Raw genomic sequence first — 24,222 nt, 5'->3', positions numbered from 1 at the left:
TTTTGTTGTCCCTTCAGTGCAGCAAAAGGAAGGCTTAGGTGCAGCGAAACAGCTTGGGATGTTCACTTTCTTAGTAGCCCAAACCCCTCAAATTTGTTCCACTCTGAATATCATTACCAGACTAATGGTACTACTAAGAGTACTACTGTAGGTAGGACTAATGAGAAAGGTAATTAATTATTCCTTCAGTCATATCTGGGAATAAAACTCAATGTACCACAGTGGAATAATTCTTTTGAGAAACTAATGCAGAGTACACATACAGAGGCTTAATGAAAACAGACAATATATTTGTGTGGTTTACCAGTCATTTCTCTGTCCATCCAGATTCCCCCCTTTTCTTTTGTTTCTTTTTTTTTTTTTTTTAATGGGGCATGATAGATTTGTTCCTAAATGCCTTGAGTTTGCTTACCTACTTAAAAAGTTTTAAGATGTTGTTTACAAACTAATTTACTGAACCTGCATAAGATTAATAGCATAGCCTCTTTGCATGACAAATCATTAACAAGTGACAAAAAGTAACTGCTAAACAAGTGGATTGTGACATGTTCATGGAACCCCCCATCTATATATTGATGTAGATTTTGTTGGACTTGGCTTCAGTGGCTGAAGTAATAATGGCCCTTTGTCTCACACTTTAAGGAAGGAGTTTGTCTGAAATCAGGGAATGAAAGAAATTTAGCTGTTTTCTAAAGCGGAGTGAACTCTGAATGCAGGAAGTTGTGTTTTTCTATATTAGGGCTGCATGACTGCCTTCCAGGGTAACCCAAGAAGTTGGTTGGTGAAGTTGGCTTTTACCACTTTTGAATGGATGAACTTCTCTTGCTCCTGTTTTCTCAACAACAGCTGTGCTGTGGTGTCTGCAGGAGGAGGATTACACTGCATCTGGCAAAGGAAATTATGGATTAACATGTGTTTTAAGTAGGGGAAACATTACAGGAAAACTGTGATTTGTATTTTACAAGGAAATAATCCTTTAAGTCCCTTAGGGCTGAAATAACTCCTTAGTTTTCCTACCCTTTTTGGAATACCCTGTGAATCCTCAGGTCAGAATTAGTAAAATACAAAAAAAAGATCAGAAGAATCTGAAACTCTTTTAACCAGAAAAAACAATTCTAGAAAAGAGATTGCAGAAATATTCTAGCAGTGACCAAAAAAAGCCCCACACAGTTGGATGCTGGGCTGCTGGGCTGCCTCCCTCCCTCTCTGGCTAAGGGGCTTGGATTCTGGGAAGTTATACTCCAGGTGCTGAGTACAGTCTGGGTATATCAGGATGCCTTTCTCCTTTACCATAATGAAAGCATGGAGTAATGACAGAGGAGTTATATTGGTTGCATAAAACCTGAAAGAAACTGGCTTATATCCCACAGGTTCAATCTATAATTTTGATCGTTAATGCTGCCTAAGAGGAGTGCTGCTTGGAGGTCAGGAAATATTTTAGAGCTAGATGTACTGAAATATCCACTCTCTGTTGTTCTCCTTAGCTCCTGAGGCAGTTTTCTATTTCCAAATCATTGGATGCTGCTGCCCGTAACTGCTCAGGTTTGCAGAGAGAAGATCTTGCTTTCATCACCCAATTTCTTAGATTTGCTCAAAGCACCTCTTCTGTATTTGCTTCCCCTACATGTGGAATAACGTTTTTAAAACTGCAGTCATTGAGTAGCAGTGGGAAGTGCTGCTGAAAAGAGTCATGGACAGTTGCTCTATTCAGTCCTTGCTGTGCAACTGTCCAACATCAGTTGAGTCATTGCTCTGAAACGGCTTGTCCCTATGGAAGTGGGATGTTGTACCCTGATGCAGAGCATCCTTGGGAGAGCCATTCTCTCTGTGGTGTTGTGCCTTTGCTCTTCAGCAAAGATGTCTCTGTAACATTTTCCCTCTCCAGGCTGGGCATTACAAGGAATGGTCAAACTTACAGCTGTACAGTGCTTGCTGTTCTCACCTATGTGCCATGTTGTGGGATCTGTGAAAAGTTGAGAATTAAGAAAATAATCTTTAACAATCCTCAGAAGTGGCAATATGGCCTCATTCTCTAATGGGGACCCCACGGACCAAATAAATATTTTAACATTAAATCCAAATCTCTGCCCAGCTCATTGGTGAGGTTAGGTTTACACGCACTTACTGCAGCTGCTGTCTTTGCCCTCATGCTTGAGGCTGCCAGCTTGAGGCTGCCACCTCCTTCCAAGCAAAGCACAAAGCTGAAAGGTAGTTCTCAGAGAATACCAGTTGTCAGATTGGGCCACAGATCTAAATTTCAGTATGTAAGGTAGAAAGCTGACTGGCAATGCTGGTCTGACTAAAACAGAACATGACACCAAAGGATGTTATTTTCACAAGTGCACCTTTAAGCAAGAATTTTTATTTTTTTAACAAACTCTACTTTGACATTAATTTTGGGGGGTTTGCCTTTTTTTTTTTTTTTCTTTTCCTAAATTTATTCCTTGGCATCTGTTTTCCAGCCTAACAAGAAACAGTTAAATGACTGAATCTCAAAGGCTTGAGTACTTCATAGGGAGGAAAATTAACGGTTCTCTGTTAATGACTCATATTAGTCCTCTTTGGTGGTCCAAAGCGATGGATTATATTTCCCCTCCTCCCCCCCATTTCTTCCATATGCCTGTCATGGGGCTGCTTTTCTGATTGCTGGTTTTGTTGTTAAAAATGTCACTCTCTTTATTCGCCCTTCTCCCCATAGAATCTTTAAAACTAAAGGCAGAAAAAGTGGAATATACCTGTCATTTAGACCAGCTAGAACAAAGGTTGATAGAAAATACATTCCTAGTTTGAAGAGGCTTCCCTGCTGATTTTGTTTATCAGAAAATGGCAAGTTTTGTTCCTAATGGACTGAAATTTAAATAAAATCTGACTCTGAAAATAAAAGCAGCCATTATAACAAAATAAAATTATATATTTTATAGGAGAAATTGAATTAAAATGCTAGTTTCCTTTGGTTAAATTCTTTTACATAAGGAAATGAATAAAGGCTAGAGTGAAATAGAATGAGATAGAAAGCTGATTGTTGAAGTAAGCTTTTTAAAAATCAATAATCTCTTGTAATTTATATTTTTGAAAAAACTTTGAACAGACTTCCATACGATATCTTGAATTATAGCTGCATTTTTATGTTTCCTTTTATTAGAAGTTGAACTAGGGGTTAAACAGTGTTTTCTCACTGGGATTTCAGGTTCTTATCAGGCTGTAGCTTTGGGCTGCAACCTTCTACAAAAGAAAAGTCTCTCCAGAACCTGGGTTAATTGCACAATTTTATTCGTTAATATTTAACAAATAATTAATTAAAAAAACAGGTTATTTTGACTGCCAGAATGGGAATATAACTATTATGGGAGATGATGGAGCCAAGTCAGGGCCAGTGAAGGTGATGGTTGCAGGCAATCTACCTGTTTGAGACTTGGCTTCTAGGGAGGCAGTTCATCTGGTTTCAATTGATTTGAGATTCAGATCCAAAGAAATAATAATTAGAACTAAAACCAACCTATATATACACAAGGTAACTTAGTTCATTGCTGTATGCACCCACAGCCAATTTTGCTAACCTCACATTAGCACAGCATGCTTTGAAGACATCGTTGCACTCCTTGCAGATAAAGAGATTGTCGAGATTTTGAACACTGGTGTGGTTTTCCTTAAAAATACATGGCTGGGTTTTTTGGTATGCAAAACCTAAACTACTAATTAAATTTAAAGGGAAGACTGGAGTTGTATGAAACAGTAGTAAACTTGGTGGAAGTATGTTCAAAGGCAGGTCATGACTCTAATTTGCAGACTTCTCACAAGAAGCAGGAGGTGTTTCAGGCCCAGAGGTAAAGAGGTTATGGCTGGTAGTGAAGATTTTTCTGTCCCCTTGATATCCCGCTTGGCTCCTAGGTGAGAGTGCATGGGAAATAAAATCCTTGGGTACTGCAAATCCTACCTCAGATTTGAAGAAGCATTAGAAATCCCAAAACACAGATTCTTGAATTTTCCACTGTCCCCTCGACAACCCCCTTACCCCCCAAATTATGCCTCTTTACCAAGTGTAGCGTTTCCCAGTGGGAGGAGGAGAGAGACCTGAGAGCACCAAAATGTCGGTTCCCATGCAGCTACTTGGAACAATGGGGTGAACCACCTGTTTTCATTGCACCTTGGTTTTCACCATGGTAGCAACACGGCTTGTCTGTGATGAGAATGGCATTGTTAATCCCCACAGAAATCTCTACCACCCCTGAGTGTGAGCAGGGTTATAATTATTGTCTTCTTTAAACAGCGGCTGGGGCAACCTGTTAGCAGATGTTTTAAAAGTGCTTTGAAGGTGAAAATATCTAAATATTCTTACTACTATTATTATTACAGCTGTCTACAGTGATTACTGTGATTACACCGTGCCTTTCTGACATGTCCGTAATGACAAAATATCTTGTGGGCTGTGAAGGATTGAAAGTAATTCTTCTGCCCCACAGGAACATGCATATGGGACCTGGTTTGGGGCAAATCAAGCCATGGTGCAGGGCTGGTGGTGCTGGATGGCCTCAGCCTTGTTTCCCCCCTGTGATATTTGGGAGAATGGATATCTGTGTGTTTTTTATCCCGTCAATTTTCCATCCAGTGAGTCTGTGGGATGCCATGGCTGAATTTCTGCTGTGGCATGGCAAGACTGTTGGCTGGCACTAGTCATGCCATTGCACCAGTTGCTGCCCAAGAATTCCTCCAGCAGTGCAGAAATACAGAGTGCATCAAAGAAACTGCTAAAAGCACACTGATTTCTGTAATGAGGAGTAATATAATAGCACCTTACAGGACTTTACTTTAATTTTCTATTTATTTTTTTTTTTTATTATTTCATCTGACCATGGATGCAGTTTAATAACTGGCTTAAGTATTTCATTTCCAGATGAAGTCTAGGGCAAAATTTAAGGCCTCAAATCTAAATTTAGGTTCCCGGGCCTATATTTAGGCCTTTGAACTGAAGTGGTATGGTGCCCCACCCTGGCACCCTGGTGAGCTGCACACAGCACCCATCAAAATGAGCAGATGTGCAAGTGCAGCACACCTTTCCAGCTCATGTCTTCCATTAAGAATATAGGGGTTTAAGCCTAGTTTTTGTTTGCAAGAGATGGATATGTGACATAGGTTGGTGTATTCATGAGTTATTTCCTGGATGCAGTATTTCAGAGCTCCTGGTAGTAATGTCAAGATGGACGGGGTAGGGGCTAGGGGTGTGGGGTGGTGTTGCAACAGCTATTACAGCTGTTTTTATGCTCTGTCAGATGCTGAAAAATGTTCCTTTTATAAGCGGCAGAGGGTACTATCATGGTTGGTCCTTCTCCATCTCAGTTAGAGCAGGACAAGGTCTGCTGCAAAGAATGAAGAGTAGTGGCATTGTGTAGACCTGCTTTCCTAACATGGCACATTTTGCTCAGGACATGAGTAGGAGTGAGAAAATAGGACAGCTGTGTACCTGGAGAGGGAGATCCAATTATGGCACCTTGTATTCCATTTGGGGTAGGATTGATTTTGCCAAGTGGACCAAAAGAGAGACAAGGATTCTGGTTTGCACATCTGTGTATTTTCACCAGATGTATAGGATCCACTGGGGCACTTCTAATGTTATTCTAAAGGATAACTGCTGAAAGTCAGATTTTACAGGGACAAGCCAGCTTCCAATGATGTTACTCAATTTGCAGGATGTTGCTTGTACATGGGTGGGAATATTTCTGCAAAAAGCTCTATGCTTAGTGGAGGACAGGAAGGTCCTTGCCTGCTGTGCCTGAGCTCCAGGAGTTGCATGCTTCCCTCTGAAGCTCTAAATCTTTTGAAACACTTCAAATATATTCTGTGGTCTCTCCCTCATCCAAGGATAATCAAAGCTGGATGAGTTGTTTACATGCTCCCTTTTAGAAAGGTTCATTTCCTCCTTGAAGATGAAAAACTCCGAATAACTAATAGCTGCCATGTAAGCAAGTCGTAAGTGTGTGTTTGTGTGTGCACAGCATTCATCAAACACATCTGGGTGGTGATCAGAAGATACAAAACTCCCTGTATGTTTGTGGGTGAAGTCCAAGTGCAAACAAGGGCCCTGACAGTGTTTGCAGAAAATAAATTGCTCATGATAATCCTATTAATTCATCTGCCCATTTTCCTCTTTCTAAACAACCCTGCACAACTGAAATCACTTGTATGTAACACAGCCAGTTAATATGCTGGTTGTATTTTAAATCTTTCGTTGAGTAGGGATCAGTTTCTTCTTTCCCATTTGGCTTTTCTGTTGTTATTATTTTATATTTGATTACATCTTCTTGTATCTGATACTTACCAGAATTAAGCTCTCCTTGCCATAATGAAACCTCAGTAAGCCTAGAGTGCTTTGGCAATAGTAACCTCAAGCTTGTTTGCTGAGCCAGTTTTGCCAAGCCCACACAGCTCTAATTACATCTTTTCAGTGGCCTGTTTTAAACTGTCCCCTCTTTCCAAAGTCTTTTGTGTATTCAGAAATACATTGTTACAATGAATGCAGTATGTTTAGAATAAGTTTAATTGGATTTGGTAGCCAAGAAATTGTACGTTTTTATTAGAGGTACTGAAGACTTCCAATGGAGATAATATTTATACAGTGGTCCAGAATTGTTTGCATTTAGAAGAATAAATAAAATGAATAATATCCAAACTAGATAATTAAAATGTCAGTTACAAAGTACCTTTAATTTGTTTTGGCTTTTGATTTGGATATTCCTTCCTTTACTTTGAAGACAAAGAAATACACTTGATACCAGATCTCCAACTCTATAATATATCATGTAGTAGACAAGTAGCTCCCTTTTGGACTGTATTTACAATAAGATTGTAAAAGTGAAACCAAATTTGCATTTTTGGCCAGTGTTTTTCAGTGCACAAACATTTTCTGCTTGGATTTATCAGATGATAACTTCCATTTTTGTTAAATCACAGTGGATGTTCAGAAAATAAAAAACAAACCAGCTCAAAAAACCCCTAAATAAACACACAAACTCTTGATGTTTTATGTGGTGCTTGTTAAAAGCTGTGAGGATAGATAGTTGTGGGGAACAGTATTCATTTGCCACTGAAGTGTCTTTCTTTAGGGACCCATATTTCATTAAACAAACCCAAATATACAAGACAAAACAACCCCCTGTTGTTACATATAAGATACTTAAAAGTATCACAGACACAGGTAGTTGGGTATGTATGTATGTACGTGTACATAGAGAAGGGGGGGAGAGAGAGAGTAATCTGTTAACCATAGATATTTAAGGCCTCTTGACTTATTAGCTATTGAAAATTTCCTGAAGAAGTGGACTTTGTGAAAATATAACACTGTTTAAAGTATGTGTTTGTAGCTTACTGGCAAGAACAAAATGTCAGAAATCAGAAATTACAATCAAAATGTTTTGAACCTGTTGCTTATTCCATACCTGAAATTTTGTCTTTGTTTACTACATCTTCAGCACTTATTTTCAAAATGTGTTAAGCTTGCAATACCTGGGAATATGTTTGTGGTTTGAAGTAGCAAATTTTTTCTCATATTTCATAAAAATGGCTATTTTTAAACAAGCTGAACATTTTTATGTCCCTGTTATTTTTTTAAACTCCTTTTTTTTCTAACTGCACTGCCTATGTTATGAATTAGTTGTAACTATTAATTATTGTTCTCTATTTTGATCTTACTGATGGGTATCTTGCAAATCTGTTGGGATTACTCGAGGTGAAAGGGTTGCTATGTAAATATGAAATCTTACTCCCTAGTATTTGTCACTAGTTGCAAAGCACAGGTTTTAAATGAACAATTGCACAGCATTCTAAATAAATCAAGTCGGTGGCTAACACAGCCTTTGTGTCTCTGAGACAAGTAGAGAAAGCAAGTTAAGCTTTCTGTTTTTATATGTTACTTCTATTCTCATTTTTTTTCTGGCATGCTTTGTTAAGTAGATCTTTATTTCCAGAGACTGAAACATAACTCCTCTTTTTTTTTTTTTTCCTTGAAAATTAAAAGCTTCTACCTTAAAGAGTTGAATGATACATTATCTCCTATCTCTAAATTGAACCCATTTGGAGCTATTTGCATCCTGTAGAAACCTACAGCTGAGTGCTATGCTCAGAGGTGTAATGACTGGTTGTCACAACACGCTGGAGGTGGCCCCATAACAAAATGATCCCCTGTCAATCCCCTTGCAGGAAATGCATTGGCAACCTGTAATTCAGCATCAGTATTAACATCCTGCCTGAGTTTAGTTAAATAGCACTTTCTAGGAAGTAGATCTGCTGAACTTCTGCTTAATAATGTTTTAAGGGGAATATATGATGGAAGTTTTAGAAAGCATCATATGGGGTTAACAGTGATTTGTCATTTGTTTCCAATTAAAGGACTTAATCTCTTATCACTAGAACAGCCTATTTTTTTAATACTAAAGGCACAGATGTGAATGGAAACATATTAATGAGATGTCATACTACACAGTCATTTAGTGTTTTGTTTAACTTAAACATAGCAGAAAATGTGCATCTAAGTAGACACATGTAATGACATTGAGATAGAATTATAATTTTCTACATTTGCATAACCTTTGGCAGCATCCACTTTAGATCTACCTTGCAGTGGTTATTCTATATTCAAAAATTGATATTAGTTATAGTAGTAAAAAGGTCTAAAATCACACAATTATTTTGTTTCCTGTCAAATAGCCTGTTGTTTTCCTTCATCTACAGATATGTCTGTTTGACTTTGTTGGCTCTTTTTGTGAGAGAAACAAAATCTGTCTAGTCTGACAGTCATGGCTATTGTTCTTGCAAAGTGATGAAAAGCAAAGGCTAACTGCCTCTGCAGGTACCATAGCAGTTCCTGTCAGGTACATAACATCCACTTAGTTTTTAAATATTTCAGCAGTAAAAGTGGCTTGAATCAGTATGATATTTAAGGCCCAAGGAGACCATTTTGTTCACATGGTCTGGCACAGACTGTGATACACCACTCGCTCTCCATCAAGCTCAGATGACCTGTGGATGACCTAGAGAGGGCAGTCATCGCCAAGAAGCCACTTTCTCAGTGTCATAAAACAAGTTGGGTTTAGAGCAAGGATGAATGAGACATTTAATGCATTGAAATACACTAATGAACAAATTTTGAGCCTAAGTATTCAGTATGCATATTACTGGGAAAACGTCATGAGATATGGAAGGTTTCAATCAGACTCAATTATAACACAGTTCCCCAATAAATGTAACCAGTGAAGAATTCACCAAAGCTATACATTATACCTTTTTTTCACTCAAATAGATGTATTTAACTGCTGCTGTCACCAGGCTTCCCCAACAGCCTTGTGTGGCAGGATAAGTGTCATCACTAACATCAGGAACCAGCACTAGATGTGGAAAATACCAGTCCGACTTCATTTAAAACACCTGGGCTTTATTTGGCTGAGCTGTCTTGCAGTACAACTTAAGACATAATTGCTTAAAGCCAAATTATGGACCACTGTAGTGTGTGTCAACATGTCTTTCCACTAAATCAGAATTTCTGCTGTAATTCTGTATGTCAGACCATTAGCTAACTTATGCAGGTATCATAATGTGAATTCGAGACTGATGCCTCTCTGTGGTTTTGGGGTTGTTTTTTTTTTTAGATGACTAAAGAACGATAAAAGTGATCATTACCCCACCTGCCTTAATAGCTATAGCAAAAATGTCTAGCATTGCTGTTGTCTATTGTGGCAATTACTCTGAGAAAGATGCTCTTTACTTTTTACTGGCCTTTTCATATACTTAACAGTAACCAGAAGAAAAGACAATCTGCTCCAGTTTTCACTTAAATAATGTATAGTTATCTCGTGTTCAGAAAAGACTACTTGGTTCTCAGGCTGGAAGTAGTGTCAGATGGAGCAGTACTTGGGTGCAGGTAGTCGTTTTTCCCTCAAATGCTTTCTTTCCCCATCCTGAAACTACCATGGCAGGCAGCTCTGCTTTTCTTTCTGGTGCCAGGATTGTGGTTTCCAAGTCTATTTTAATGCTTTTCTCTTTCCTACATACTAATTTTCCAGCTTAGTTTTCTCACAGCTTTCTCTTTATATCTTCTCTTCCTCCACCGTGCCTGTCATGGCCATTAGCTACCTTGATTACTGTAATCTTTTCTTTTTAAGCTTTTCATTCCCCTTCTTTATTCTTTCCAGAGAGCAGTTTCTGAAATACCTTGCTCTCCATCCCTATCAGCACCTTGCTTCTCTTTCCTTTCTTCCTTTCTTGTACGCTAACCTTCAATTCTCATTACAACCTGGTAGTCAAGAAGGGGCTGTCCATAATCCTTGCTTCAACTACATTTCAGTAATTTCATTTTACTTCCTCTCTTTAGCTATTTATCTTTTTTTCTCAACACATTTTTTTTTTTTTAATGTCTCGTAGCCTTTCATTTTTCAGTCACTGAGCTTTTTCTGTTCCTCTGAACTACTTCAGAAACATCTTTTCCTGAAAGCCTTTCTACCAAGATCTCTCTGATAACTTACTTTATTCTTTTTGGTAGCCTCTTTCAATTGCCATCTGCATCTCTCTTGTATTCTATTTTCACTGGCTTGGTCAGAAAGTATTCGGCTATGTCTTTGCAACAGCATGTGGTCTAGGGAGGAGATGCTCATGTAAAGAGGTAGTGTCGTGGTTTAAAACCAGGCAGAGGGCTCGTTCACTCACTCCCTCCCTTCTTTTCCTCCCCCTACTTCCGGAGGGAGGGAGAGGAGAATCGAAAAGAATGCAACTCCCACGGGTTGAGATAAGAACAGTTTAGTAACTAAGGTATAACACAGATCACTACTGCTACCACCAATAATAATAATGATAAAGGAAATAACAAGGGAAGAGAATACAACACCTCAGCACCAGCCGACCGATAACTCGCTCCCCCCCCAGCCCGACCAAGCACCGACCCATACCTCCTCCAACCCTGCAGACACCCAGCCCTTCCGGCTAACTCCCAGTTATATCCTGGGCATGATGTTCTGTGGTATGGAATATCTCTTTGGTCAGCTTGGGTCAGGTGTCCTGTCTCTGCCTCCTCCTGGCTTCCCCTCCTCCCTGGCAGAGCATGAGGCTCACAAAGTCCTTGGCCAAACCAAAACATTCTTGTTATCAGCTCTGTTCCCAAGCCGAAAGTCAAAACACTGCACTGCACCAGCTACCAAGAAGGAGAAAAATGACTGTTACTGCTGAACCCAGGACATTATCCACCCCTTATTCCATACCTTCACGTCATGCACAGATCCCACATTTTCAATATACTCTTATCTTAGTGCATGGACCAGTCCCTATAAAGCTGCTGAGTCCATCTGGTCCATGATGGCAGGCTCCATCTCTTGTAACAGTCAGAGCAGGAGAGACTGTGTGCAGTGTTCACACTTGTGAATAATCTGGGCAATAGTGTCCATTGCTAAATCCACCCCTCGATCTTGAGTCCATCTCTGTGTTGCATCTCTGCTCTGATGGCCTGAAGTGCCACGGGCCCACCAGGCTTAAAATAATTCACTGTCCCCTTCAGCAGTTTCTGCAGCTTGCTGCTGGGGACTCCATGCAGCTGCCTTCTATCTCCGACGCTTCCAAAGCACTGGAGGGGCCCAGTGGACTAGATACTTGCCCATACTATCCCACACACCCTGCCACTCATGACTGTCCAGCCTTGGAGAAAACCTCTTGGTCCCCCTATATTGTTGTCTAACCCCAGACAAGACCCAAACCTGACTCTGCTTAACTTTTGAGATCAGACAAAATGGTTGTGGGTAGAACACAGCCTGTGTGTGTGCCAACATGCTGATCCCCATCACAATCAGCAGGCAGGTCCCAAGGATACCCAAAGGCCATTCAAAACCTCCAGAACTCTCAGTTGATGCTGCTGTACTTGTCACTGGGGCTGGTGTAGCTGCTGTGCTTGCCGGCTCTCCCACCGCCAGCTTCTCTTTTCCGGAGTCCAGCTCTTCCTCCTCTGCCTTGCTGGGAAATGCTGCGTGGTCTCCTGCATCCTCCTGGGGCTCGGCGGGCGGCTTCCGGGGGATGCTCTCGGCCGTCGCGGGGCTCGGCTCGGCCGCGGGGCTCGGCTCCTCCGCCGCCTTCTCCCGCTGCTCAGCAGCCGCCTCCTTCCTCTCCTCAACCACCTCCACCGGCAGCCGTCCCCTGGCGGCCTCCGGCCCCGCTCCCGCCGCCGCTTGGTCCCCGGGGCCGCTCTCCCGGGCCGCTTCAGCAGCCGCCGGCTCCCGGGGCCGCTCCCCCTCGGCTCCCCGCGGCCTGACGAAGATAGAGGCGAGGGCGAGGGCCAGGACGGTGAAGAGCAGCCGGACGGCCAGGTACAAGTCCACGGCCACGTCCGTCCCGCCCTGCTGCTGGAGCCCACCCGTATTACAAGTCATCACCATGAAGTACAGTGAGACAAGAACCTTAGCCCAAGCCCCACACTTGATAAACACTAACACAGCGAATACCGTCTCTAAGTAATGTACTGCATTCTGAAACTGTGAGATCAAGAGGAACAACTCTGAGAGCCAATAAATCAGCATTGTGACGAGTGACTATTAATCCTGTCAGATCTGTCGTTATCTCAACCCCTTGTGCCCCACGTTGGGCGCCAAAAAGAACTGTCGTGGTTTAAACCCAGTCAGGTAACTCGTTCACTCACCCCCCCCTTCTTTCCCTCCCCCTACTTCCGGAGGGACGGAGAGGAGAATCAAAAAGAATGCAACTCCCACGGGCTGAGATAAGAACAGTTTAGTAACTAAGGTATAACACAAATCACTACTGCTACCACCAATGATAATAATGATAAAGGAAATAACAAGGGAACAGAATACAACACCTCAGCACCAGCCGACCGATAACTCGCCCCCCCCAGCCCGACCAAGCACCGACCCATACCTCCTCCAACCCTGCAGTCTCCCAGCCCTTCCAGCTAACTCCCAGTTACATCCTGGGCATGCCGTGCTGTGTTATGGAATACCTCTTTGGTCAGTTTGGGTCAGGTGTCCTGTCTCTGCTTCCTCCTGGCTTCCCCTCCCCCCTGGCAGAGCATGAGGCTCACAAAGTCCTTGGCCAGACCAAAACATCCTTGTTATCAGCTCTGTTCCCAAGCTGAAAGTCAAAACACAGCACTGCACCAGTTACAAAGGAGGAGAAAAATGACTGCTACTGCTGAGCCCAGGACAGGTAGTTAAAATGGACTGTAAGAATGAAGTTTGTTCAAGGCCAGAGAAAGAATGTCCAGAACCAAAGCAGGTGTCCATGAGAGTCAGTGCACTTTACAAAGTACCATGTGAACTTATATCCTGAAAGGTTGCCATCAACGTACCTGTTTATGAGTGCTCTTTGAACATTACATATTTTTTGGCTGGCCTGAGTAGTTCCTAGAGAGCTGATGAAATAGTTCAGGAATGCTGTATGAAGCGTGTCTATAAAATTGAGGCAGAATAAGTAATAGTAGTAGTAGTGGACCTGTGAAATATCATAGCTTGAACAATTATCTTTGTTAGGTGTCAGGGCAAACCATAAAATAGGTCCCTGAGAAAGCAAAAGCTGAAAAATATTTTTACAGTCACTACGGTTGTCTTTTACTGTCTTCTACTTACTTCATTGCTAATGCTTCTAAAAGAAAAGCTTTTCAGACAAATGTCTAGAAGACAATGGTTTCCTAACCAAATACTTATTGTTGACAATGGCAATGGGTAGAAAATGGTTATTTTTTGGTAGCAATATAGATTGTGTAGTCTAGACAGCACTTTTGCTAGAAAGGATTGCAGGTTAATCATGTATAGCAAAGGAGAATCAGCTAGTTAAGTCCTTGGCCAGAGGTTTTCTTAGCTTTCTGCCAGTTGTGTTTTGAATAATTATTTTTCTTTCAGAAACTGTTGATTGGATATGAAGAGAAGTAGTAGCTTGGCATTTACATTGCTGTTGTAAATGCTATGCAGAAAATTAAGATTATTCATAAGACAACAGCAGTAGAATTTAGATAGCTATGAAAATCAATTGCCAGAAATCGTGAAAACTATAAAAGTTAAAATTTGGTTTGAAAAAGAGCTTGTAATGTTGAGATCAGCTTGATGTATTTGCCACCAGAGACTTCTTTTAATGTCAGCTCTAGCAAATAACCCACAATTTTAATGATTTTTTTTTGTGGAATATATATATATGTATTTATATGCTAGTAATGAGTAAAACAAATTATTAAATTAGTCTACATTTTAACAGAAATTCCCATATTTTTCCTCTATACTGGTTTATAGAGATTATGAAGTAACCATGCTTTTGTGGCAGACTTTATCAAAATGTAGCAGTTGAAAGTAAATAAGGATTACTTATATCAGTATTCGTTTGCTTTTAGTACAGTCCCTCCATCTATCTGTTTGATACATTTCACTTTTTTTCAAAGGATTTCTCAGTCAGTCAAAGAAAAAATATTCGTTAAACTATTTAAGGTAGAAATACAGTAGACCAGTCGCCATTACCTTGGAATAACATTCTGCACACCAAGTTGCATGAGTAAATCTTTTCACATGGGTAGGAAATGTCCCTTTGCTCTAGAGACTTTAACCATGAATGAATATAAAACCACATTTTTCCATACAGAATATTTGTACCACAGTGCTTGTTTCCCTTAGTGCTTTCCTTTGTATTTTTAGTGAAAGACACTTATAGTGGGTGACTTTCCTTCTTTTATAATAAATTGTTTCTTTTGGCTGGTGTTGTTATGATAATTAAAGCTGTTCCTTCACAATTTCAAATTTTATTCTTTCTTCACTTGTATTACAAGTTTTCCTTAAAATGAAAGTAAGAAAAAAAAAAAAAAAAATCCAAAGCCAGGTCTATATAGTAACTGCTAAGAACAACTATAGAGTAGAATTAGGTTATTTCAACATGCAGTGTTTTTTTTTTCTCATGTGACTCTGACCTTTGGTTTTGCTGATAGTCAAGAACAGGTCATTATTAGAGGACTACATAAATACCTTTCCTGGCATTATGAAACATCCTTTTAGGCAAAAGGACAGAAATGTGTCACTTTTATTTAGACAAATACTCTCTTTTCATTAAAGTATTCTCCTTTGCTTAATGGAAAGATTGTGATACAAGTAAGAATATTTCAGGTTTTTTCACTAGCTATCAAATATAACAGCACAAGATGGCCTTAAAAGAAAATAAGAAATTAAATGAAAATTTAAGTGTTATGTACACTGGCTAAAATGAAATATTAGATTTAGATTTGGAGATGATACCTATTGTTTTTTACACTTTGGGGGTTTTATTTGAGTCACTCACAGGTTTTAATGTTGAGTAAAACTCAAAGGCTGCACCACTGTTGTGGCTTAAGCCCAGGCTGTTAGTCAGCCACACAGCCCTCTCACTCCCTCCCCCCCTTTCTTCCCCAACCCTGCTCCCAGAGGGACAGGGAAGAGAATCAAAAGAAGGTAACTCCCCCGGGTTGAGATAAGAACAGCCCAGTAACTAAGGTATAACACAAACCCACTACTGCTACCACCAATAATAATAATGATAGGGGAAATAACAAGGGAAGAGAATACAATACCATCCCTCGATACCCAGCCCAACTGAGCAGTGAGTCAGCCCTTCCACATAACTCTCACTTACATCCTGGACATGACGTGCTGTGGTATGGAATACTTCTTTGGCTAGTTTGGGTCAGGTGTCTTATCTCTGCTTCTTCCCAGCATCCCCTCCTCCCTGGCAGAGCATGAGACTCAGAAAGTCCTTGGTCAGACTAAACATTTGAGCAGTAACTAAAAACATCGGTGTTACCAGTGCTGTTCCCAGGCAGAAAGTCAAAAAAACAGCACTGCACCAGCTACTAAGAAGGAGAAAAAGAAAGACTGCTACTGCTGAACCCAGGACAACCACAAACTGCAAAATCTTAGAATCATAGAGTGGTTTGGTTTGGAAAGGACCTTAAGATCATCTAGTTCCAAGCCCCCTGTTATGGGCAGGGGTGCCTCACACTAGGCCATGCTGCCCAAGGCTCTGTCCAACCTGGCCTTGTACACTGCCAGGGATGGAGCATTTATCACTTCTTTGGGGAACCCATTCCAGTGCCTCACCACTCTCACAGTAAAGAACTTCTTTATATCCAAGCTGAAATTCCCCTGTTTAAAACCGTTACCCCTTGTCCTATAAGAAATAAACCTGATGGTCAATTTATCTATAATTCTGTACCTCTCTCTGTGACAAGAGCAAAGACTGAAATACTTTTCCATTTTACCTGTGCATATGAGTGGTCAGGCATGCTACAATAGCGAAAACCTTTATTATCAGGGCTGTATACATATCTAGAAAGTCAAATGTATAATTTTAGTATTGCAATAACAAGAATGTTGGGTCACATAAATTTCATGTCCAGAGGAAAAAAAAAATACTGCCAGCTAGAAAGAAAATCATTGAACCTATTTCTTACATTTTTCTCATAAAGCAGCAGTGTAAAACCCAGATAGGACAAATGTGTACAAAGTTGCCCCAACCTCTCCGTGCAGCCTGAGATCTATGTCTGACCAAGAGACTCCTGATCATTTCAAATGTGCAGAGAAAGTTGTCAGCCCAGAGTTTAGTAAGCATTTTTGTTCCCCTTTCTGCCCTCTGTAAAAGTTTGAAAAGGCTCATAAATGGCAAAGAAGCAGTTGTATACAGGAAATGTAATTTGGCAATAAAAGTCTGTTTTGAAGTGAACCATCGTTTCTGAATAAATATTTCTTTAATGCATGTAATTACTGGATCAGCAAAATAAATGTGGTCATGTCCTTGTAATTAATACATTGTCAAAAGTTCATTTAAGTGTAATGATTTCACAGGAAAAATGCTGTCTATGTAGTTTGTGCAACAATTCGTTAAAGTAAGTGCACTACATATACAATTATTGATAGATATATATTTTAAAGTTCTTATTCATTTCTACATGCTATCTAATACTCCTAAATGGATTTTTTTCATAAAAGTAAAAGATGCTAAAAGTGCTGTAACAATATATTTTTTTTTTTTGCTGAAGGAATTTTCAAGCAGCACTGCTTAGTATGGCAGCTGCAGTTGGCAAATATTTAGTTAAGAATTGTGTAATCATACTTGGCAAAGGCTTGAAAATCCAGTGAGGAATGCACAGAGAAGGATGCCTGTTTATCCACTGTAGAAAAACAAAATGCTTATCCCAGGATTTGGTGTCATACTTCAATTCTACCCAGAGCTGATTACAGGGCTGGGTTAAAGGTTACAGCTGTATGGAGTTTATAGATGGGAACAGTGTAATTCTTGATATTCAGAGCTTATTTAAAATAATTCTTCAGAAAAAAAGTATTCTGATTTTTCATGGCCAGTATCAAAATGCTGGCTTTTGTTTCATGACTTGCTTTGTTATGACTGGGAAAGCGGAGGCTGTGGAGCAGAGATGTGACCAGGAGTTCTACAGGTGGCCATGGCCAGGTTGCCTAGAAATACTGATTTGTTCTCAGTCAGCATCTACACATTATTGAATCCTTGTAAGCTGTATAGTTCAGAGAAATTTCTGTTGGTTTTATGCTGGTTGGAGGAAGGCTGATGGTGCCTGGTCTAGTACAAAATTTGTTAAGGGGCTATTATCCACTTCTGGTGATACATGTGGGTGCTAGTGATATAGATAGTGGTAGCCTGGGGAACATAAAGAAGGACTACAGAGCCCTGGGGGAGATGGTTAGGGGCTCTGGAGCTCAGATAGTCTTTTCATCAATTCTCCAGGATATAGGGGAGGACCTAAAAAAAGCTAGGAGGATTGAACAGGTTAATAAATGGTTAAAAGGGTGCTGTCATAGTCAGGGGTTTGGGTTTCTTGAACACGGGACCCAAGTTTGTAGGCCAGGTCTACTGGGGGCTGGTGGAGCTGGTCTAAAGCAGGGAAAGAGCAGTTTTGGTAGGAGGCTTGCCAGACTAGTTGTGCTGGGGGAGGGGGGCATCATTCCATTCCAACACTCCCAGTCAGTTGCCAGCACCTATAATAAATGCTCGGAGCAATGTAGAGATATCCCAGCCACTCCAGCCAATGAGCCGGCTTCATTTGGAGCTCGGCTCAGATGCCTCTATACAAATGCCCGTAGCATGGGGAACAAACAAGAGGTATTAGAGATTTGTGCACGTCTACGGGGGTATGATATAATAGGCATCACTGAAACATGGTGGGATGGCTTCTATGACTGGAGTGTTGGAATGGAAGGTTACAGGCTCTTTGGAAAAGACAGGCCTGGCAGGCGGGGAGTGGAAGTTGCCCTTTATGTTAGGGATAGGCTGGAGAGTATGGAACTCTGTCTGGGGACAGGTGAGCAGTCCACAGAGAGTTTGTGGGTCAGGGTTAAAGGGAATATAGCTATGGGAGACATTACTGTGGGTATCTGTTACAGGCCGCCTGATCAAGGAGACCCTGTGGATGAAGCACTCCATAGACAGGTAGGAAAAAACTCAGGCTCACAGGCCCTTGTTCTCATGGGTGACTTCAACCACCCTGACATCTGTTGGAAGGACGGTATGGCCTGGCACAAGAAATCCAGGAGGTTCCTCGATTGTGTGGAAGACAACTTCCTTCTGCAAGTAATAGAGGAGCCAACAAAGAGAGGTGCCATGCTTGACCTCATGCTCACCAACAGGGGAGGGCTCGTTGGAAATGTGATGCTCCAGGGCAGCCTTGGATGCAGCGATCACGAGATGGTCGAATTTGAGATCCTCAGGACAGTGAGAAGAGCGTGCAGCAAGCTCATGGCCCTGGACTTCAAAAGAGCAGACTTTGGCCTCTTCAGGAACCTGCTTAGTAAGGTTCCATGGGATACAGCCCTAGAGGGCAGGGGAGCCCAAGACTCTTGGTTGATATTGAAGGATCACCTGCTACAAGCTCAGGAGTGTTGCATCCCAATTAGTAGGAAATGCAGCAGGAGGGCCAGGAGACCTCCTTGGATGGATAAGGAGCTCCTGAGGAAAATTCCAATAAAAAAAGAGTCTTATAATAAGTGGAAGCAAGGACAGGTGGCCTAGGAAGAGTACAGGGATGTTGTCCGGGAAGCTAGGGACCAGGTTAGGAAAGCTAAGGCCCAGTTAGAATTAAACTTGGCTAGGGGTATTAAGGATAACAGGAAGGGATTCTACAGGTACATAGCAAATAAAAAACAGGCTAGGGAGAATGTAGGCCCCCTCAGGAAGCTCTCGGAAGAACTGGCTACACAGGATTTGGAGAAGGCTGAGGTTCTGAATGACTTCTTTGCCTCAGTCTTCACTGGCAAAGGCTCTGACCAAGTCTTGGAAGGCAGACGCAGGGACTGTGAGAATAAAGACCTTGCACCCACTGTAGGAGAGGATCTGGTTCGAGACCATCTTAAAAATCTGAATGTGCACAAGTCCATGGGTCCTGATGAGATCCATCTGCGGGTCCTGAAGGAGCTGGCGAATGAAGTTGCAAAGCCGCTGGCCATCATATTTGAAAAATCATGTCAGTCAGGTGAAGTTCCCAATGACTGGAAAAAGGGAAATATAACTCCCATTTTCAAGAAGGGGAAAATGGATGACCCGGGGAATTACAGACCTGTCAGTCTCACCTCTGTGCCTGGCAAAATCTTGGAGCAGATTCTCCTAGATGGCGTGCTAAGGCACATGAAAAACAACAAGGTGCTTGGTGACAGCCAGCATGGCTTCACTAAGGGGAAATCCTGCCTGACCAATTAGGTGGCCTTCTATGATGGGGCTACAGAACTGAGGGACAGGGGTAAAGCAGTTGATGTCATCGACCTAGACTTGTGTAAAGCATTCGACACTGTCCCACATGACATCCTTGCCTCTAAATTGGAGGGACATCAATTTGATGGATGGACCACTCAGTGGATAAAGAACTGGCTGGATGGCTGCATGCAAAGAGTTGTGGTCAATGGCTCAATGTCCAGCGGGAGACCAGTAATGAGAGGTGTCCCTCAGGGATCGGTGTTGGGACCAGTCTTGTTCAACATCTTCATCGCTGACATGGACAGAGGGATTGAGTGCACCCTCAGCAAGTTTGCTGATGACACCAAGCTGTGTGGTTTGGTTGATACGCTGGAGGGAAGGAATGCCATCCAGAGGGACCTTGACATGCTTGTGAGGTGGGCTGATGCCAACCTCATGAAGTTTAACCGTGCCAAGTACAAGGTCCTACACGTGGGTCGGAGCAATCCCAGGCACAGCTACAGGTTGGGCAGAGAAGAGATTCAGAGCAGCCCTGCGGAGAAGGACTTGGGGGTGTTGGTTGATGAGAAAACGAACATGAGCCAGCTTCAGTGTGCGCTTGCAGCCCAGAAAGCCAACCGTATCCTGGGCTGCATCAAAAGGAGTGTGACCAGCAGGTTGAAGGAGGTGATCCTGCCCCTTGACTCTGCTCTTGTGAGACCTCACCTGGAGTATTGTGTGCAGTTCTGGTGTCCTCAACATAAGAAGGACATGGAACTGTTGGAACAAGTCCAGAGAAGGGCCACGAGGATGATCAGGGGCCTGGAGCACCTCCCGTATGAAGACAGGCTGAGGAAGTTGGGGCTGTTCAGCCTGGAGAAGAGAAGGCTACGTGGAGACTTCATAGCAGCCTTCCAGTATCTGAAGGGGGCCTTAGGGATCCTGGGGAGGGACTTTTTATTAGGGACTGTAGTGAAAGGACAAGGGAAGTTTAGATTGGATATAAGGAGGAATTTCTTTCCTGTTAGGGTGGTGAGGCACTGGAATAGGTTGCCCAGGGAGGTTGTGAATGCTCCATCCCTGGCAGTGTTCAAGACCAGGTTGGATGAGGCCTTGGGTGATGTGATTTAGTGTGAGGTGTCCCTGCCCATGGCAAGGGGGTTGAAACTAGATGATCTTAAGGTCCTTTCCAACCCTAACCATTCTATGATTCTATGATTCTATGACCCCTTGCCACATTTGAACCGTTTTCAAGTGGCAGAATGATATTTTACCGGATTAGGACTTTTTGCTGTATAGTCATGACGCTTCTCATTTGGCACTACAGCTCCTTAAGTCTCTGTATTATATTCTTGAAACCTGATCAGAGATTATTTTTTCACTTGATCAGGCATACGGAAAACCAAATCATATCTGACATCTGTCAGATGTCCAGTATATAACTCATCAAATACTGCATTTCAATCCTAAAAGTTATATTTGCTCAAGTGAGATATAAATGTTGCTTAACTTCAGAAACAGGTCATGAAACACTTACAACATCTTGCAATTAAGCTACAAGATTCATTGACAAGCATCATTCAAGTAGTACCATTTAGATGGTTACAAGAAACCATAAAAATGTTGTGATATTGTAGGGAAATTGGATCCAATGGGTCTATATTATATCTTGGCACTGAGACATTGTATGCAGTAAGAATAAAGCAATGCTGCTCATAAACAGAGGAACATTAATTATATGCATTAATTTTATGTAACATCACACTTGTGGAAAACATAAGCAAGTTCATATATTGTAAATGTCATTTTTTTCCTAAAGAAATTTTCCATTATTATTTTATAATGATAAAATAAGGTGTACTGATGTATTTCCAAAATAATTTTATATTTATTTTTACGTTTTTCAATATTATCGAGTCAATAAAGATGATATCAGTAAATCTATGAACTATAATGAATATTATTTACATTTTTATTGTAGCACTAACTTCACATCATTCCCTTCAAGTGTATATTTGAAAAATGTGCATATCATTTCTTTTTAGCAAAACTACCCAAAACATCTCAATCACTGTTGTAATGAAATTTTTATTGCAGTGTTTGAAAATATTTACATCAGCAAGAAAAAATGTTCATCAAATGAGGCCTTATTCTGGGACAACAGGGAAAATGGAGTAATGTAAGTGAAATATTACATGGTCAGAACTGGCTCTTGACTCAATAGCCTTTTTCCAGAAAATGATAGTATTAATATAGTAAGATGAATACCTCAGCATAAAGAGAAATTCCAGAACTTGTTGTGTAGCACAGTATCAGTAGACAAATCCCTTTCTCTTGAATGTTGTACTTCAGGTTTGTTATGAGTATATTAAATGGGATTGACAGTGGTTCTCTGATTGTACTCCAAAGACATAGTCATCTAGATGTTTTAAGAACAGTCAGAATCTGTCAACTGTGTCTTCAGAAGGTTTTAACTAAATTTCTCATGACTCGAGTGTTTTGTCATCTGAGAGAGGCTTTGAGAGTAGACAACAGTCAGCTGGCATAACAGTTTTGGAATTTGATGGTCCAAAGCAATAAATGCAATGATTGTGTATTGGAACCCAGGAGAGAAAAGGTGTTTCTGGCAGGGAGGACTGAAAGGTCTTAGCCATCTCTAAACTGGTGTCTCTTCATTTGGAAGTGTTAACGGCATAACTGATGGAATCTGTCTAAGGCAGCCATCTGGTAAACATGAGAATATAATGCACCATATTCCATTCCCAATAACATTTTAAACTGTTTGCAATCTCAATAAACTTTTAACTTTTAAAACAATTGCACAAAGGTCAGTTCCTTGCTTCTGTTGGAGGGAATATTCAATTTGCATAGTGTCTGTGTAGTTCCATTTCCAAAAGCCACAAAGTTGACAGCCAAAAATAAAGAAGCAGGCCAAGAGTATCAAAAACTCATGAAAACAGCCTCTACCTGCTGTTTTTCATTTCAGTTTTATTCATTTTACCACTACAGCTTGGTGTTGGGCTTATGGATTAGACCACTGGGGACTACAAGGTGTGGACATCACTTTATTTTTGCCACAGGAGGAAATGGCGGGTGTTCTTGTTCAAACTTTGGTGTTGCAAGTGTGCAGAAGTGCCTCCAACCAGTAACTGCCCCAAGTTGTAAGCAAATATGCAACTTTACAGATGCACCAGGCATCTGCATTGAATGGACACTTTGCAACTATGTAGTTCCTCCTGCCTTCCAGAGAGAAATGTACTGAGTTTTACCTGCTGCCATCTCTGTTGTACTGCTACCATAAATCATGCTACTCAGACAGGTTAGCAACAGATAGTTGCCCTATTCCTTTCCATATAGTCCATCATGTTTTTGTCTGGATGTTTTGGCAACGAGCCATCTCTTTTAGGATGGTACCCCATTATTATAATGCCAGATACTTGTATGTCAAGGCATTGATATATGTCATTAACACAATAGAAATAAATTCAAATTCGTAAGTTGTATTTCACACACTGAGTTTTATCTTGACCTCCTAAGGTGAGAGGCAGATGTTTTCCATTGGCAATGCTTTGGTTATTTGTTTATTTTTGTAAAATGCACATCTGAAGCCCACCTATATAAAACTGGAATATGGGCTGCATTTTAAGTGAAACTAGGGAAAAATATGCAGATTTTGAGAGATGAGGAGGAAAAAAAGCCTGAAACAAGCACCAGGATATGTGAGTGAGTAAGCATACTAGATCAGAATAAGGCCCTAAATCAATTTAATTTTCACAGTTCTAGCATAATAAAAAGTTGGTGGCAGTAAACCAATTATTATGCAACTTAATGAACTAATTAGGAAAATCAGAGCAATAATGGTACTGGTACTGACTGATCTGAATATAAAAAGTAGCATTAAGTTCTCAGTATTGAATTTTTCAACACAAAGGATTATATAATAATTTTTAAAGCATTTTGAACTTGAGGTGAAGGAGGACTGCATCTGTAGTTGCTGTGGGTACGCAAATGATCTGCTATCTATCTCATGTACTGAACTGCGTAAGCACACTTGTGTACTGGTTAAGAATTTAAAAAAAAAACAAAACAAAAAAACTAATCAGGAAAAAATCAGCAAACCCCAAGAAGTAAGGACAAGATAATGACAAGCCTCATTTGAATTTGTGTGCTGCTAAATACGGTTGAAATACTATATCTGTGGTCAGTAGGTACTTAAATACCTTGAGCACACGGCTTAGGCGGCTGATCCCACAGACTGGTGACATGAAACCTTGCACACTGGTGTTGCTGTATAAACCCAAACACTGCTTGGTTTAAGCTTTTGTATGAGTGGGATTTACACCAAAATGAATACACAAGAATAGAAGAAAGTAATCACAAAAGCACAGCTTCTTTTCCATAACATTAGTATCATAGAACATGCTATGTTTTAAACTATTTAAAGAACCTCACATAATATTGTACATGTTGACAGAAATTATGTTGCTATCAGACCTGTATTTCTCATTATGCAGCTGAGATGATGTATGAGTGTTTCAAGGCATT

General features: G+C 40.9%; 1 long non-coding RNA gene across 1 annotated transcript in view; it reads left to right on the top strand.

The window, feature by feature from the left end:
- The window catches only part of LOC130594404 (uncharacterized), a 42,931-nt gene extending 20,203 nt beyond the window's left edge, over positions 1–22,728 (top strand). The window contains exons 3-4 of the long non-coding RNA XR_008971078.1: positions 21,775–21,856; positions 22,664–22,728. This is a non-coding gene — a long non-coding RNA (uncharacterized LOC130594404). The remainder of the gene's footprint in view (positions 1–21,774; positions 21,857–22,663) is intronic.
- The last annotated feature ends 1,494 nt before the right edge of the window (positions 22,729–24,222 follow it).

This window comes from Pezoporus wallicus, unplaced genomic scaffold (assembly GCF_028554395.1).
Source record: "Pezoporus wallicus isolate ANWC-B61680 ecotype Strahan unplaced genomic scaffold, APGP_CSIRO_Pwel_v1 contig_6807, whole genome shotgun sequence".
Taxonomy (NCBI): domain Eukaryota; kingdom Metazoa; phylum Chordata; class Aves; order Psittaciformes; family Psittacidae; genus Pezoporus; species Pezoporus wallicus.
This window is presented reverse-complemented; position numbering and strand designations above follow the sequence as displayed.